This window comes from Temnothorax longispinosus, chromosome 6 (assembly GCF_030848805.1).
Source record: "Temnothorax longispinosus isolate EJ_2023e chromosome 6, Tlon_JGU_v1, whole genome shotgun sequence".
In the NCBI taxonomy this organism is placed as follows: Eukaryota; Metazoa; Arthropoda; class Insecta; order Hymenoptera; family Formicidae; genus Temnothorax; species Temnothorax longispinosus.
This window is the reverse complement of record NC_092363.1, coordinates 22049394-22065479: the sequence shown is the minus strand read 5'-3', so window position 1 is coordinate 22065479 and position 16086 is coordinate 22049394. Positions and strand designations below refer to the sequence as shown.

The 16086-nt window shown below is 35.0% G+C and overlaps 1 protein-coding gene and 1 long non-coding RNA gene across 3 annotated transcripts in view; one reads left to right on the top strand and one right to left on the bottom strand.

The window, feature by feature from the left end:
* Positions 1-16086, top strand: part of LOC139815476 (nicotinic acetylcholine receptor alpha7 subunit) — a 212115-nt gene that overhangs the window by 81573 nt on the left and 114456 nt on the right. The gene's annotated exons all lie outside the window — the stretch shown is intronic.
* LOC139815479 (uncharacterized) overlaps positions 1-16086 on the bottom strand; it is a 181172-nt gene that overhangs the window by 78673 nt on the left and 86413 nt on the right. Inside the window, exons 5-6 of the long non-coding RNA XR_011732732.1 lie at positions 13588-13696; positions 13236-13283 (exon numbers count right to left, since the gene is read on the bottom strand). This is a non-coding gene — a long non-coding RNA (uncharacterized lncRNA). The remainder of the gene's footprint in view (positions 1-13235; positions 13284-13587; positions 13697-16086) is intronic.

Sequence of the window (16086 nt, the reverse complement as noted above, 5' to 3'; positions counted from 1 at the left end):
CATCACGAAATGGCGGCGGCAGTAGGATCAATCGCTACTGCCGATAGAACAACTCTGCACCATCATGTTACTACCCTCTCGATTCCACTTAGCGTTGACTATCGCGTTGCAATCGATTCGAACACGGCTTCCGTTCACAAAGCAGCACATCCGCTGTTGCTGCGCGAGCACGCCATTTCAAGTTGACACGGCAAGCACGAAAATATGTACGTACGGCCACCAAAAATATTTTTCTACTCTTTATATACTTTGCATGTTTCTATTCCTGACTAATAAAAATGCTTATAGTATAAAACAAGTTGGAAATATGTCGTGAAGATAAAATCGCAGAAAGAAATATTTTCCTAAATAATGTTTATCTGAATATAAATGCACTTTTCTTTATTATTTATACGTTACGTTTCAGGCCCATTTATTCGTGATGTGTGCAATCGAACTGCGTTTGGTTTGCGTTTATATTGGACAGTGCCTGGTATTCTCGCGCGAGAAATGTGTGTCATTTAAGTCGACGGGCTCTACACACAAAAACGCGCGTTTCCGTCGAAAGCATCTCTATATGTAATCGAACCAAATTTTGCATCGAGCGAGCTGATACGCATTTAACGGTCTTTTGGACATCCAATTATTCAGTGTTTGTCAAGAACAATACGATACTGTAACCCAATTTATATATGAATAACAAATCAGTGTATAATTTAAATAATAATGCCGCGTAACTAATAAACGGCCCAATCGTATCGGAATAATTGCTTTAGTTCCTTAGTTGGTTAATTCGATTTTAATGTGCTATCTAATATTTCTTCAAGCGTAAACTTTACAAAATTTTACTTCAAACACTGATGCGTATTTATAAATGTAGATATAAAATTAATTTAACAATCAGACTAAAGCTTATGTGACTAGATAAAAGAAAAATTTGTAATGTATATATCCATTTCCAGCATTTTTAGAATAAAACTCTTTTTAAAAAGAATATAATATTAAATGCATCCATTTATATAATACGGATTGTATAATTCGGGTATTACATAAAAGTTCTACTACCATCGTAGAGTGAAACATAATGGAATTAAAAGCAATACTCTTAAAAATTTTTGAATTTCCGCAATATATTCAAAATAACGAATAGATCTATGTATTAATATCTATTAATCTCTTATATCAAATGTAGTTTATTAAAAGTCCGTCTAGCGGTTTATTTCGCGACAACGACGAGTTCGGCTTGTACTTGGTATTTGACACATCGAATTGACAAAATAGCCTTTGGGATTGCTAAAGTTAATGGGTTAAACGTCGATAAATGTAACCTCAGCAGTGTCGATATTTTTAGGAATTTTCTCAAAGCGGTTTATAATGAAAACGGACCGACGTTGACATCTCCGTCGCCGTCGTCGTTCCACTTTTGTTATTATACATACAATGATATTACCCGCGGTTTCATTCACTATAGACCGCTGTCACCCTACAGATATCCCTGATATTATACACCTTTCGATATTGCTGTAACCCCAACGATTCGACTAAATGCGGTCCGCCCGTTTCTGTCACGACACGCTACAATGGACGGCTCTCTCTCTCTCTCTCTCTCTCTCCCGTTTATATCCCTGTTTTATTATTTTTCGGGCAACTTTTTCATTTCTGCGTCACGCCGTCGCCAAATGTAACCGACCATTGTATGGCCTCCCTACCGCAAGAAATTGTCAAGATTCTTTATATGGCGAGCTAACGTCTTACAAAAACGTGACCACATTGTATAGCTTACAATTAGTCGTTTACTGGACTTCTCGTGGAAAATGAAAGAAAAAAGAACAACCGCGAAAGGAGGTCGCACGTGCCGTGAAATTCCACGTTTGTGTGCGACCGATTATTGTTTTCCGCTGACTGACAGACTTTTTATAATCTCATACAATTAATGTTAGAAAAGTCTTATACGCGCGTCGAAGTAAATTATAGGCAGGCTGATGAAAGCGATGAAAAGTCGTCACGGATTCTTTTTTTAAATCGTTAAACAATCGTCAGGTCTTTGTGGTGGACGTTTCGAAAGACGTTGCAATTGCTTTCGACACGAACACTGCAGTTCGGACATCGATGACCGAATTTTCCCCCACGTGTGATTGCAAATGACAAGTCGCTCAGGAACGATCGATACTTTTCGCTTAATACGAATTGGCAGCCGTATAGTTTCGCGATGAAAAGCGGTTGTGCCGTCGTAATCAATGGAACACGTGTAACCAAACACAATCGGCTACCGTCAATTTCGGGGCGCACAGTTATCGTTCGCGTATCAACGGATTTCACAACAGTTATGACACTTTTATTTTTTTCGGCAAGAGTTGACTATTTGGACACTATGTGACGTATCGATCGGTGAATATGGTACAACTGAAGGGTTGAAAGGAGAGAACTTGACAAAAGATAAAATTTTCCATTTTGAGACAGAGAATCTATTACGATTCTTTCGTTTTTCCATGCGATGACAATCTAATATTGTTTTAAAAAAATTGAAAATAGTCGATAAACAAGGATAGAGAAATGGAATTCTGATCGAAATATAATGGAGAAAATGCATATTGTTCAATTTGTTCCGATATTGAGTCATGAGTATCTCTACCGTGTTCTATTTCGTGGTAAAAACGTGTAGCAGAACAGGCATTTAATATCTCTTATTGAATCTTGAAATAAAAAATCTAATCTTTATCTGAAACTGGAAATACGAAATAGTTTTTCAATCTTATTACAAATTTCGGAAAGTACTTATAGAATGTGAGTTTTAGGTTTTTAATTTTTATAAGTATGGTAAAGTTACAGACAGAATACTTCTGTATAAATTATTTTAACGTATAGCTTTATATTTTAATCGTGCGATCGTTATTTATGGACGAAATTACGATTTGCGGTATCGCGATACTGTCGGGATTTGTAGATTTATCATACCGTATCCGACCGCTGACGACTTTCGTGCGCCAGTATTCTTGACTCTAACTCCGAAATTGCACTTGCAGTCGCGCTTCTCTGAAATTACACATTCGCCCAGCGACGATTGTTTGACTTCGTCTGGAGTATATTTGTTCTTCTAAAACTCAATATCGTCCACGCAGTGTCCGCTATCAAATACAAATACTATGAACTCCTACTTGAACAATGATGAAATATCTGGTAAACGCGTGTCACCGGAAAGCACTTTACGCGGCCGTCTTTGTGACCGGGTGACCTTCGCGAAGTGTATTATTCCGCTTTCTCTTTGTACACGCTAAAATTAATGATACCGGCAAAGTGTAGCGGCAAGCGCATAAATGCGTTTTACCACGCCGGGCCGCGTAATGAACTGCATCCGTACAATATGCTTTTTACAGCTACTTCGTTCTCGACACAACAATGATAACACATTCCTTCGGCATCTAACAAGTCAAATTTTTATTCTTTGCAGTAAGAAAAAGCGTGATATTCTCGGTATTTTTATATTTTTTAATAAATGCAGAAATCCTTTACTATAGCTACGGTTTTATAGAAATGATTTTAAAAATAAAAAATAATAATATTAGGAAATACACAATTTGCATTATGTATCTGTCTGCTAAAATATAGCTTTATAATTATATATATAGAGATATAAAAAAAATCTAATGTAAAGAGAATATATAAGAAATATACATAAAATAAATAAAAGAATTTTGCTCGTGTATCTTAAATCTTACATAAGGAAACGGATAAATTACGAACAAAGTTAAATTGCGTTAGAAGTCAATTGCACGAAAGCGTCATTTGTATTATTTTATCTTGCGCTACACGACGTAACCTGCAATCTCGCGTTACTGTACGTTGAAGCATCGCACTGTGAAGGATCGATATAGTGCGCGCGTCACAGCCATGATCAAGCACGGCCATTTAGACGGCCATTAACCCGATTTTCGCGCTACGTTTCGCTACTTATTCCTGGTAGACAATGCCAAAATGTTTCCCGGATAACCGTTGGAAGTGAAGAAAACCAGCCGCGACCTGGTTACCTGCGATGTTACCTGCACCGCAATGGAGTTATAAACGATGATCTGGTTAGCGTTCATCCGACAACCGGCTCGTTTGTAGAGGCAAAAAGAATATATAGCCCCTCCTACTCGTAGTTCTTTAGTCTTTCTTTCTATTATAATACCGACTTTCTGCACATTCGTTGAAAATTAGAAGATTGTAATACTTAGAACAGGTATTCATACTCTTGCGGTACATAATGACAAAGTTGTTAAATGCATTTGTGACAGATTTAAATTTACATAATTAATTTTGCATTTTAATTGTTGTGACAATGCGCGTTGTAACATGGCGACGAATGGAACTAATTCATGTCGATATTAACGTTTACAAACAATTATATTAAACTTTTTGAACAAATTTACGTAGGTAATCTGATTTATACGTAAAATAATTTTGTTTTTTTATAAAACAATATTATTTTATAACTGAAAAAATATTTAATATGTAAAGTACTAACAAAATTTTATTTTTTACTACGTGAAAAATATTTGTTAATATCCTCTCTGAATCTGTGAATTTACGAAGTAATATTATGAATTAATAATCGATATTGCAACTATTGTAAAAAGTTGGGTTTTGAAGCTAATATTTCGCGAGTTTAACCGTGCTGCACTATCCGACATTTATCTGGGAAATTCAGAAGTTCCCTACCCAACAGTTAATCCGGTCATCCAACGAGTAGGTACGTCGCTCTCGTGAAATATCGGCTGAGAGTTGATAATAGTTATGTCGTTTGTTTGTCTCATCAATCCAAACAGAAACTCAATGTTTTTGGTAGTTATACGAAAGATTGATTTGTCCCTGAGTATATTTGCTCCTGAGAGTTTTTAATATATTTTTTGGCACTTTAATTTAACTAGAAATTAAACCAAAACACATCTCTCTTAATTTAAGATTGGCAATAAAATGCCGCAGTTTGCTGCAATGTACAAAAATATTTGTTCCTTATTTTTAGCTGCAGACAAATAAAAGCTAAAGATTACGAAATAATAATAAGAATAAATGCTACAGAGAGATGAACGATAATAAATGATCTACATTGCTATAAAATACATTCATCGTATACAAAAAAAGGTAGATTAATTAATATCTGAGAGCTTTTGTAAGACTTTCTACTATTGTGAAAATATTTATGGTTAGTACGATAGTTGTATAACTGTTGAACAAAGTAAAACTAGATTCACTGATGCGGTAATGGCAATTGGATTTCTATCCAGGTTAAAACGCTTGACTGCTGCTAAGTTATATATCAGATTAGCTGCAAGACGTTCATCTCTGCGTCTTTCTTCCATCTGATGTTGATGGATGGAGAAGTGCGGAAGAAAAATTACACTTTACTTTAATAACACGAGACGCCTTTCCTTTCTCTACGCCGTACAATTAATATAAAAAATTCACCAGACATTTTGTCGGATAGAACTTTTATTATAGAGCTAATAAAGTGCTAAAGTAAAGCATTTAATAGTGTCAAAATATAATAACGACAGTAATTAACATCTTCTTAATATATTTTAATTAATTATTAATTAATCATTATCATATGTGTGTGTGTGTGTGTGTGTGTGTGTGTGTGTGTGTGTGTGTGTGTGTGTGTGTGTGTGTGTGTGTGTGTGCGTGCGTGTGTGTGTAGTGTAGTGTTTCAATCTCTCAAATTTTGAAAATTTTTATACATTAGACATTGCTCTATTATAATATCGCGTTGCAATTATCGACCAGGGGCAATACGTAAGCTTCTCTCTGCTCAATTATTACACCCTATCGCCTTATTAAAGCTGACAGTTTACATAAAAGTTACGAGCATGCCCGAGTGAAGTAGGGCACACACACTTTTCGTAGAACGTAACAGTAAGATTTCGACCAATCGCGTTGCCCGATTCGGTCGTCTGTAACCATAGAAGTAAGAATCGAGCAACACGATTGGTCGAAACCTTATACTGTTACGTTCTACGAAAAGTGTGTGTGCCCTGTTTGATACTTCGCAGGAACATGGAACATTGGCGCATCCTCGCGTTCGCGGTGGTATATAAACGAAGCTATAAAGTGGTTTATAACCCGTCAAAATTACGCACCCTTGCTAGAGCGTATATATATATATGTATATATTCCCCGTTATATATATCTATATATTCACCGTCTACCATAATCCATCTGGCTATGGGCATAGATTTCCTACTTGGAGATTAAGGTCACCTTTCCCAAACTAATCCCTTGCGAATCGATACCTTCTAATATTTGCTTTAATCTGCGAAAGAGCGCGGAGTAGAAAAATAAAATTTTACTCTTCTTTTTACATAAAAAGCAAGCACAATAACTAATTTACATTGACTCTCGAGCGCGTGATAGAATTGTCTAAAGGTGACTAAAAATCTGCATAATAATAGCTGGGTATAGAACCAGATCTATAACCTGGCTTTGATATGGGAAATGCATTGTCCTCGTGTCTACGCTTTGATCAACTTTGCATAAAATAATATTACGAAACGCGAAAAAATGTTGATAATGAAACAAAGTATAATGTATGAAAAATAGTTTTTGTTTGGCTGTATCTTTACCACACTATTTTTTAATATATGATTCTTTTCAATAAAGATATCAAGAGAATTCTTAACTTTTCAATTTCTTCAACACTGTACATTTGTAATTAAAGTTTAAATTTTCAAAAAATTGATCTATGAATTTATAATTAACTGAAATGAAATGAATATAATCAAACCAGAAGTTTCTTATTTTTAATTGCAAAATCCGAGATTTCGATAAATGCCTCAACGTTTTAGTAAGCGAAAATTAATTCCAAATCGGTAATCCACCATTAGAATTATGGAATATACGATAGAAATGGATAATACAATTATACAATCTTGTTAAAATAATATATTAATTTTGTTAGCGAGAAAATCGCTAATAAAATAACGGAATTCTACAGAGAGCGTAATTCTGCAGATAGAAGATTAACAGTTGCGTAGATTGCGAATGCATTAGAACGCGACGTAGTAATACGCCGTAGTCGCAGTTTAAAAGTTAAAATGGATTTACGCTTTTGGAACGCTATAGAATAAAATTCTACATAATTCTGTTTTCTCGGGAAGGGACGTCAAGAGTTCCATTTGTCACAATTCGCGCGCGCTTTTTCTAACGGGCAAATTCGTTTTGCGAAAGTTTTTGGCGGGGAACAAAGTCGTCGTGGAATTCATGTAATTATACGCGCCAAGCGGCAAAATTGTAATTGTCAAGTACGATTTACTAGATGGGCGAGTATTTGCGGAGTCTCTGCGATTTAACAAGTTTTCCCTCTTTTCATAGTCGTCGACGATTTTATAATCGTCGTGGCGTAGTAATTATTCTTCGTTGCTCTAATCGATCATAGCAATAGACGTTTAATCATTAATATTTGTGCCGAATGCAACAAAATAGGAATAAAGGTGTTTTAATTAAGCATGACTTACGTACGCCGAGAAATTATGTCCCCTGCTTTATTAAAAGTCATCAGAAAAGATTCGAGCATTCCAAAACAAAAGTTTTGGAAGCACGAACGAGAAAGTATCTCTTAAGAAATAAAAAGGCGTAAGCCTTCGTTTCGTGTTAAATTAAATTAAATGAATTTTTTTTATGCCAACAGTTTGATTTTAATTTATTTATTGGGACCGGGAGATCGTGTACGGATCTTTCGTATATCACGAAACACAATTCGTGTAACATATGGACCAACGTGCAATCTACTATCTACTATATACGAAGCGAAAATCCATTTATAGTCTCTTGAAAACTGTAGATCTCTCACCTAGTCGCTGTTACAAGCAGGCTACGAAACATTTATGAACTTACAGCGTACGAATCGTACGATGTTTTTCAAACAGTTCGCACTTCCGTTTTTACAACAGCGATACGCTTTTACACAGGCGATCAGTTACCTGCTAAGCCGAATAATAAATAATAGATCTTGTTATTTCATACAGTAATAAAACGATTTTAGATGTAATTTATAGCTCGAAAGCTGCTTAGGTATACGTATTTCGTATAAATAATATTATACCTTTGCCTGTATATTTATCCGCAGATAATGTTTTAATAACCGAATTTATATTTTAAATATTTTTATAAAATAATTGAATCTTACTGAATTTTAACACAACCTAAATAGAAAATTATTACATAAAGATTTTCGAAGTGTCTTTTTAAATGTCAGATACATTCTATTTAAACAACAATCATACGCGTGTGCGGGCTATTAAAAAATTGGCGAAATAATAATGATAAGGTTTGTATAATTTACAAATGCCTCGTTGAGAGGTTGACGCTATTTAGGGTTAAAAAGATTCATCAAGCAATTGGTCTCGCTATCTTTGTACGACGTGACAAAAACATAATCCTGCAGGAAGATCTGTGCTCATTTTCACCCTTTTGCAATGAAGGGCGCTTAACAAGTATTAAGGGCTTTTGCGCTGAAGGCGAGAAGACGTGACAAATAATAAATTTAAAAAAGTACAAAGAAAACTGGGGGATTCGTTACAGTAATGGAACAAACATACCGATAAGCAAAAACGAAAATGCCAAAGTTAAGACGCATTTTCTATTCGACGCGAACGGTGAGGCAGAGGTATGCAACGGAATCGGAAATCCGCGCGTCACGCGTTTCGCTAAAGTGACACGTGAATTTATAAAAGTCCGCCCTCGCGTATCGCGACGAAAGATCGACGATCCCTCATGTGCACGTACACAACAATGCGAGATTCCGCGAATCGCGATCGTACACGGCAGCGTGTTCTCCGTGGCTTTGAATCACTTCTACGACTCGACAATGCGAGTAGAATTGGAAATGCCAAATCCGCCTGCTCCCTAGGCTGTATATATACGCGGATATGTACGGCTCTTGCTATATGTTTACACGCATATGTACATACACGCCGCACTTATACAGGGTGGTCCGCTTAACGGCGCACCGTCTCGTGAATTATTATATTTCAATAGCTTTGACGCACCAGATCAACGGATATTCATCTCTCGATATTAAATGTTACATTTTATGGATACGATGCGGAAATTTTACCTACATTTACATATATAATCCTCTTCCATGCTTTCTGCAAACAGAAGCAATCAGGCAGCGGGAATACCACATATATAGTGGCAAGAATATGGAAATAATGAAATAGTCGTGTAAAGCTCGAGAAACCGAAATCAAATTGGCCAGCCTGTTCATGTATCTGTTCATATGCATATAGATCCGTGATATAATACCGTGATATAATACCGGATATTTCGATTACGGCGGAGCGGGTTTGACGTTCGGCATGGTGCGAGGTAGAGGTATATCTTGCTGGGAGATCTGGATCAAGCAAGGCTTCTCGACTCGAGTAATTAGTAGGTAGTATTCACGTACATGTACGCACGCGTCGATTCACTCGAAATAACCCAAACTACTAAATCCAGGCTGTCACCGGCAATAGGTAAGAACGCACAAATCAAACACGCGGAAATCTCACGAGAAGTGAGCAGTCTATATTCTTTTATTCAAAATAAGCAGACTATTTTATATAACTTCTAATTTATGTTCCACATAAATTTTCAGTAATTTTTCATGCGAAGCTTTGCTTTGCATAGTAAACATGTAGTTTCTTTCAGAGATATCTCTATCTACAGTTAATGTTCTAATTGTCCCTGCATGTCTAATTATCGTAAATTTGACAAAGAAATCAAGAACTGGGGAAAATTTTATTGCTAATCTGTAATTGATTTTTTTTTCGATAATAATAAATCATGAATACCTCGTCTATCCGTTATCTATTCCGTGGGAGTAAGCTAGAGGCTGGAGTGGTGTGATGTAACATAAGTATATTACATTCCACGCGTATATTTCGGTCGCAGAATACTATTTAGGGAATTTGACGAAATCGATACTGCGGCGCGAATGAGCGGTGGATGAACAGACGTTATGTGCATGCATATTCACGTGCACCTTTATTCACGCGAAATATGTACAGCTGCCACGGCCGTGTAGAATATGCGATCTCAAATTGAATCTATTCAAGTTCCGATATAAAAAGTACTGCATTCATTCGGCGTTATCTTGAATCAGTGAATCGACCGCGTGTGTTATGCCCTACAGATATTGTATGTTACACAGATAGATATACGCGCGATAGAAACAATTAATTACACCGCCATCCATCGGACACGGATAAGTGAGATAAATGGAGATTATCAATACGAACATTTTATGAAGAACTGTTACCAAAAAAAATTGCGGAAATGAACGCTACACGGAGGATTAAAATAGAAACACTCGTCTCGTCGTTACTTTAACGCGTTGCGAGATTTGTGACTACTCACGAAAAAGAAACGGATCCTTTGCTTGCAAAACTTACGATTACGGAAAGAAAAATCAAGCAGTTCTTATATGGAAGTGAGAGCGATGTAAACACGCGAATACGAAAGTACAAAAACACCCCTTTTTACCTCTGGCTCTCTAATTAAGCACGATTAATCCCGAAGGTTCAGCAACGCTTCTTATCGTACATAATATCCCCTGATTTTCACGAGAGACTTAAAAGAACGACGATAATAAGAATTTGAAAAAAATATATAAAGCTATTTTTATTACATAGATTGATATAAGAATTGTATTCTTTATATTATAATTTTGTTGATATCCAACAAGTGGATTATTTTCTAAAACATTTCAATATACGTCTCTTAATTAAATTTGAAAACTCATAAAGATCAATAGCAATTGTTTCAATTTATAACTTAATTATATTGATATAACTGGTTGAGTATTTTACAATTGTTGATAATGTAAGTTAGATGAGTTTTTTTGCCATCAATCATAAATTAAAAACATTTTAATAAAAATATTTTATACTATAGGTACGTTATCGAATTGCATTAAAATATCATTTTTACTCCAATGAGAAATTTTAGTTTCATATTTTAGGCCTTCTAAATGCATTGCATATTTGACATTTTATATTTGTAAATTTCACAACGTTCGTGTTATTGTTATAATTGTATAAGCGGATTCGTTAATATTTCGCATGCCAGAATATTGTTTCATGATGGAAGCCTTCAGCTCTTGTCTTTACCATTAAAAATCGATTCGATACACATTTATGCGATACTGGTGATAGATTTTCTTCTTTTTAAATCTTTTTAAATATCGCGTAGACACAATCGTTTTACAATATTGTTTACAAATGAGCGAAATGCGTTGTAGATAATAAATATTTCATTTTCTAGGATATTATAAGTCAGATTATTATAAATTGTTAAGATGTTGATTGCAAAAATCTATGTTATGCATTTCACAAACAAACGTTGTTAAGAATAAAAGTTATCCTTAAAGATATCAGTGTATACTTACAATTAGAAATTGCTTTCACCACTTTATTTCCATTTGATTATTAAATGAATTTAAATAAGATGGCGAGATTTAACGAGCATAGAAAGCACGATGCCATTGAGAAATTGAGAATTATCCCAGTTATTGTCCGCGATTCTATCGGCTTTTCTCATTTAAAATATATCGTTAATCTTTAATTAATAACCCTTATAAAAATCTTACATTCTATATATTTCATCACAGATCGTTAATACTAATGTAAAGATTCAATAGTTCGTTTGACTTTGCCGATATAGTAAAGCGTTTAGGCAAAATATTTAGCGAGAGAAGATTAAGAAACTAATATTTTTATTAATAAATATTAGTATATATAAGAATGAATCTCTTTACAAATATTAAAAACAATGCCGAAAATATGAGATGCTATAATTCAATTTTTAGAAAGTTAAAGGCGAAATGTTGATTGTAAAATCATTCCTATATCTTTCAAAAAATAAACGCATTTAACTGCAATATTGATTTCTATGTTGGCTAAAATTTAAATTAGGGCTTTTGTGACATAAATATTAAACGCGCGTAAATATTAAATGTATTGATTTTCGTTCAATTCAATTTCTTCGAAAAATATGAGCCTTAATGTTAAAACCGCATCGCGTTTTAAATTGTATTCTTCAAACCAATTCAAATGTTTTCTAACAAACAAGATCGTGGTAATTGGCATACCAGTTGTCTTATCAAAGCTCACGTATGCACGGAAGCACTAGTGCGGAAGTTTAAACATGCTTACTATGAATCTACGAACGCAAGCGCTGCTATATACGCATAGATGAGTAAACGTGCGTTTTGGAGGCCCTATAGTTTACTAGATTTCCCGTCAATCTGAATTCAAACGTTAGGTTTACGTAAGTAGCGGTATGCACAATTAATTAGTGGCCTCACAATCACGAGCCACTCAAAGAAGATATTCATCGTCGTCAGCTTTCGTTCCAAAATCCGAAGTAGGTCACGAAAATTGATGGCCGACGTAAGAATCGATGAAAAATCGACCTCGTTTGAAATTAATCGTTCCCTCCACGCAAATGTAATGCGAGGTTTTTGCGAAGAATTATCCAGCGACAGTAATAGCGTTTCGATAACCTAGGAACATCTTGATTTATGTTGATGCTAATATGCGATAGTTAAACCTATAGATGTGAGAAATTACTGAACAAATTTATTTATGGTTTTAGTTTATGTAAATTAATTTTGATAGACTATCATCGAAAAATAAGTGTAATTTATTTAAAGAATTCTTTTCGTGGATAAATTAAAAATTTTTTATCGTAATATTCAAGTATAAATAATATATCAAGAATTTTTCTTGTAATTTTACTAAATTATTAAAATTAGTCAATTAATTACGTACTAATTATTATCAAAATACGATGATCATGTGGGACTTTATATACAGATTGCTCTATTTTTCCCAGATATAGAATTTTTAATCGGATACTTAATTTGAATCACAATTTTATCCGATAAAGACAGATCAATTCTGTACAGAACAAAATAGATAATGCGCCGATATTTCGACGAATATTGATGAGCTCTACTTTGTGAATTTTGGTGTGCGAGCGTATCCTCAAGCACAATAGCGTGACAAACAAGAAAAATAATGAGAAATAATTTCAAGATCAAATAATCACCGTAATCCTATCTAGCCCATTTATTTTAAGACAACGGATCTGTGAACTGTCCTGTTCAACTTCTGTATTATTCTTCTGCAAAATAATATTCTAATATTTTGCTTGATATATACACGAAACTATTATAATATTTAACATAATTTTCACAGATCAATTATCTTAATAAAAAAAGTTATTGTACGACTCACCGATCGATGCGCAACAGCGGAATTAACTGCAACGTAGACTATGTTGATCTGTAACATACAAATATAATAATCCAAATTAATGCATGCAGTGCCCAGAATAATTAATATCTATATAAAAAATAATTATCAAACGCGTTAAATTTTATATTTATCCAAGTAGATGCTTAATAAAATAATTACATAATTTTCGAGAAAATTCTGTTTATTAAGCATTTTCTTCTACAAAATTTCATAAATAAAAATCTTTGCCAATTCTTGTTTTTCGAATCATCTGAATAAACAATCCAATTAATGGAAAATGGACGGATACTTCCGCGTGAGATATAATACATACAAATCAATTCTTACTCACTCCAAAGTTGCTCCGCCGGTGCCCGATGCTTCTCCTAAGCCTCCTCCTCTCAGGCTGTCCCAGTTGTCAGCTTCGTAGGATTGACGCGATTCACTCTCCGTGTCGTTATCTTCAAATTCATTTGAATAAATTCATTCAATTAAAGAGGAATAGGTGATATTTTCGTATATAAAATAATATATAAAAATTAATTACACTTTATATAGGCAGTCAATTTGTCCAAGTTTATCAATTTCGTAGGACTTCCTCGACACGATACTCGCGAGAACGCGAGTAACTACGGTCGCGCGATACTTTGTACCTCGCTTTGTACGGCACTCGCGAAGTTAATGCAACGCGACGAACCGGCTACGGTTCGTTCATTCAATTAAATCGGCGGCGATGAGTACATTAAGCTTCCCTGTCGTACTGAACTCTTCTCAAGGTACTAAGCACCTCCGCCACTTCAAGATCGCGGAAGGGTTATCGTCGGCGAGAAGTCATGTGATTATCAGTGCAAAAACCCATCATTACTTTGATTTTTAATCCGATGCTTTGTGTATTATGCTTTGTGTAGCATTTTGTAGCTTATGTGTTAATAAGAATGTTGTTGGCCTTTTCTTTCTCCTCTTAGGTTGACAGATTGCGTTCTATTTTATACTATATACACTCGTAAAAATGTTGTAATTATTATCGCGCGATGCTTTGTATGGCACCTACGAAGTTCAAACTTAAGATAAAATATTCTTTTATGTATTATATAAGTCTTTGTTACTTAAATATTTTAAATCATTTGCTTCGTACGTTACACTGCGCGAAATATTTATCACGATATGCTTAGGAAGATCGTGAACATAATCATTTATGTAGTAAGCTAGGTGTGCTAATGTTTGATATCGCGTTTCAAGCAACAATACGAAGATACGCGAAGCCGCTCGTGCCGCTGTTTACTCGAAGCGTCGCGCGTCGGCATGCGAATGGTAGTGCAGCGATCTTGTGTACCTTCGCAGCAGCATGCCATACGCCGCGTAAACAAACGCTAAAGATCGCATGCCAGCCAATAGGTATGCCGTTTCCACAAAATATTTAACTGTAAATAAACGTATGCCGAATATTCTTTTTCTTTCATTTCAAAATAACTTTTATGATTCAACTGTTATCAAATATCTCACTCTTTGTTTCGTAAACGCGATTCGTATATTCCTGATCCTGATCTGAAATTAGAATCGAATGGGTGAGTCACACTTAAATCGTAAAATGCAAAACGCTGGAAAATATAGTTCGCAAGCAAATATCGTTAAAGGAATATACGTCGCTCGTAAATATCGCACAATAAAACGATAATTTATTGTTACAATAAAACGATGATTTATCGCGCAGTCTGCTTCGTCAAATACCTGTTGCCTTGATCTACTTACGAGTCGTTAATTGACGGATTAATTAATTTCGCGGATTGTTAATTGTTAATCATTGTTGGGAATAATTGGATTTGTGTGTCTCAAGGTGTAACGCGATGATACGCGAGAGAGATTCACCTTATTACCTGCTTTCTCGAGTGTCGGCGCATGAATGGCGGCAACCTATGATATTACGCAACAACACACAATATGCAAAGCATTACGTGCCAACTAGTTTATCGATGAAATATTTAACAAATTCTATAATAAATGCTGGATGTTTAGTTTATTGTTTCTTATTTCAATTTAATTTCAATTTGATAGTGTGATGTTGAATGATCTACCATCGCATAATTTACACTTTCGCTATTCGTTTATCTGTTAATGTAAATTTATTTTATCTTGATTATGTATTTTTATTAAAAAACATTTATTATCTTTTGAATTGATTTATTGTTATGTCTTCATATCAAATTTTTAAGTCCCAGGAATATTAAATTATATGCTTTAATAAATAATTTTTCTCGCACTTTTTTCTCCCTAAAATCAATAACATAAGAAATTGTATATCTTTTTTATTTATTAATGCCATCACTTAATTTTACTCCTCTCCAGAGGTAAGTATAAAAATAGTAAAAACAAATTATATAATTTTCGTTTTTCGATATAATCGGAAGCTGTCGCGTGTACCTAATCGAAATATTCGTTCAACAGATTGCGACAATTTAAACCGGTTTTAGCTACTTCAAATCTACACCCTTCGCAAGTTTCGCCAGTTTATTAAAAAGAAAAACATCTCTGTAAAATTTTCCATCGGCGGATGAAGCGGAAGTCTAGTGCTCGCGAGAGAGATTCGAGATCGCTTTCTGATAACGCGCGCGCGAACCAAGCCGGTCGCGTCGGCAGATTTAAGACATCGATAATCGCTCGTTCGACTGCTGCGCGGCCGGTCGGACGATAAATCGATCGCTGCTCGTAAATCTCGCGGCTACGTAAGTTTCGCCGCTGCGATTTACTACGCCGTTGGCGAATTCCATCCGTTCGCGAAAGTTCACGTATATATATATAGAATTAAATTCGCATCAACGGCCGCGACTTTTTTGCCGTATGCGCCATGCGTCCG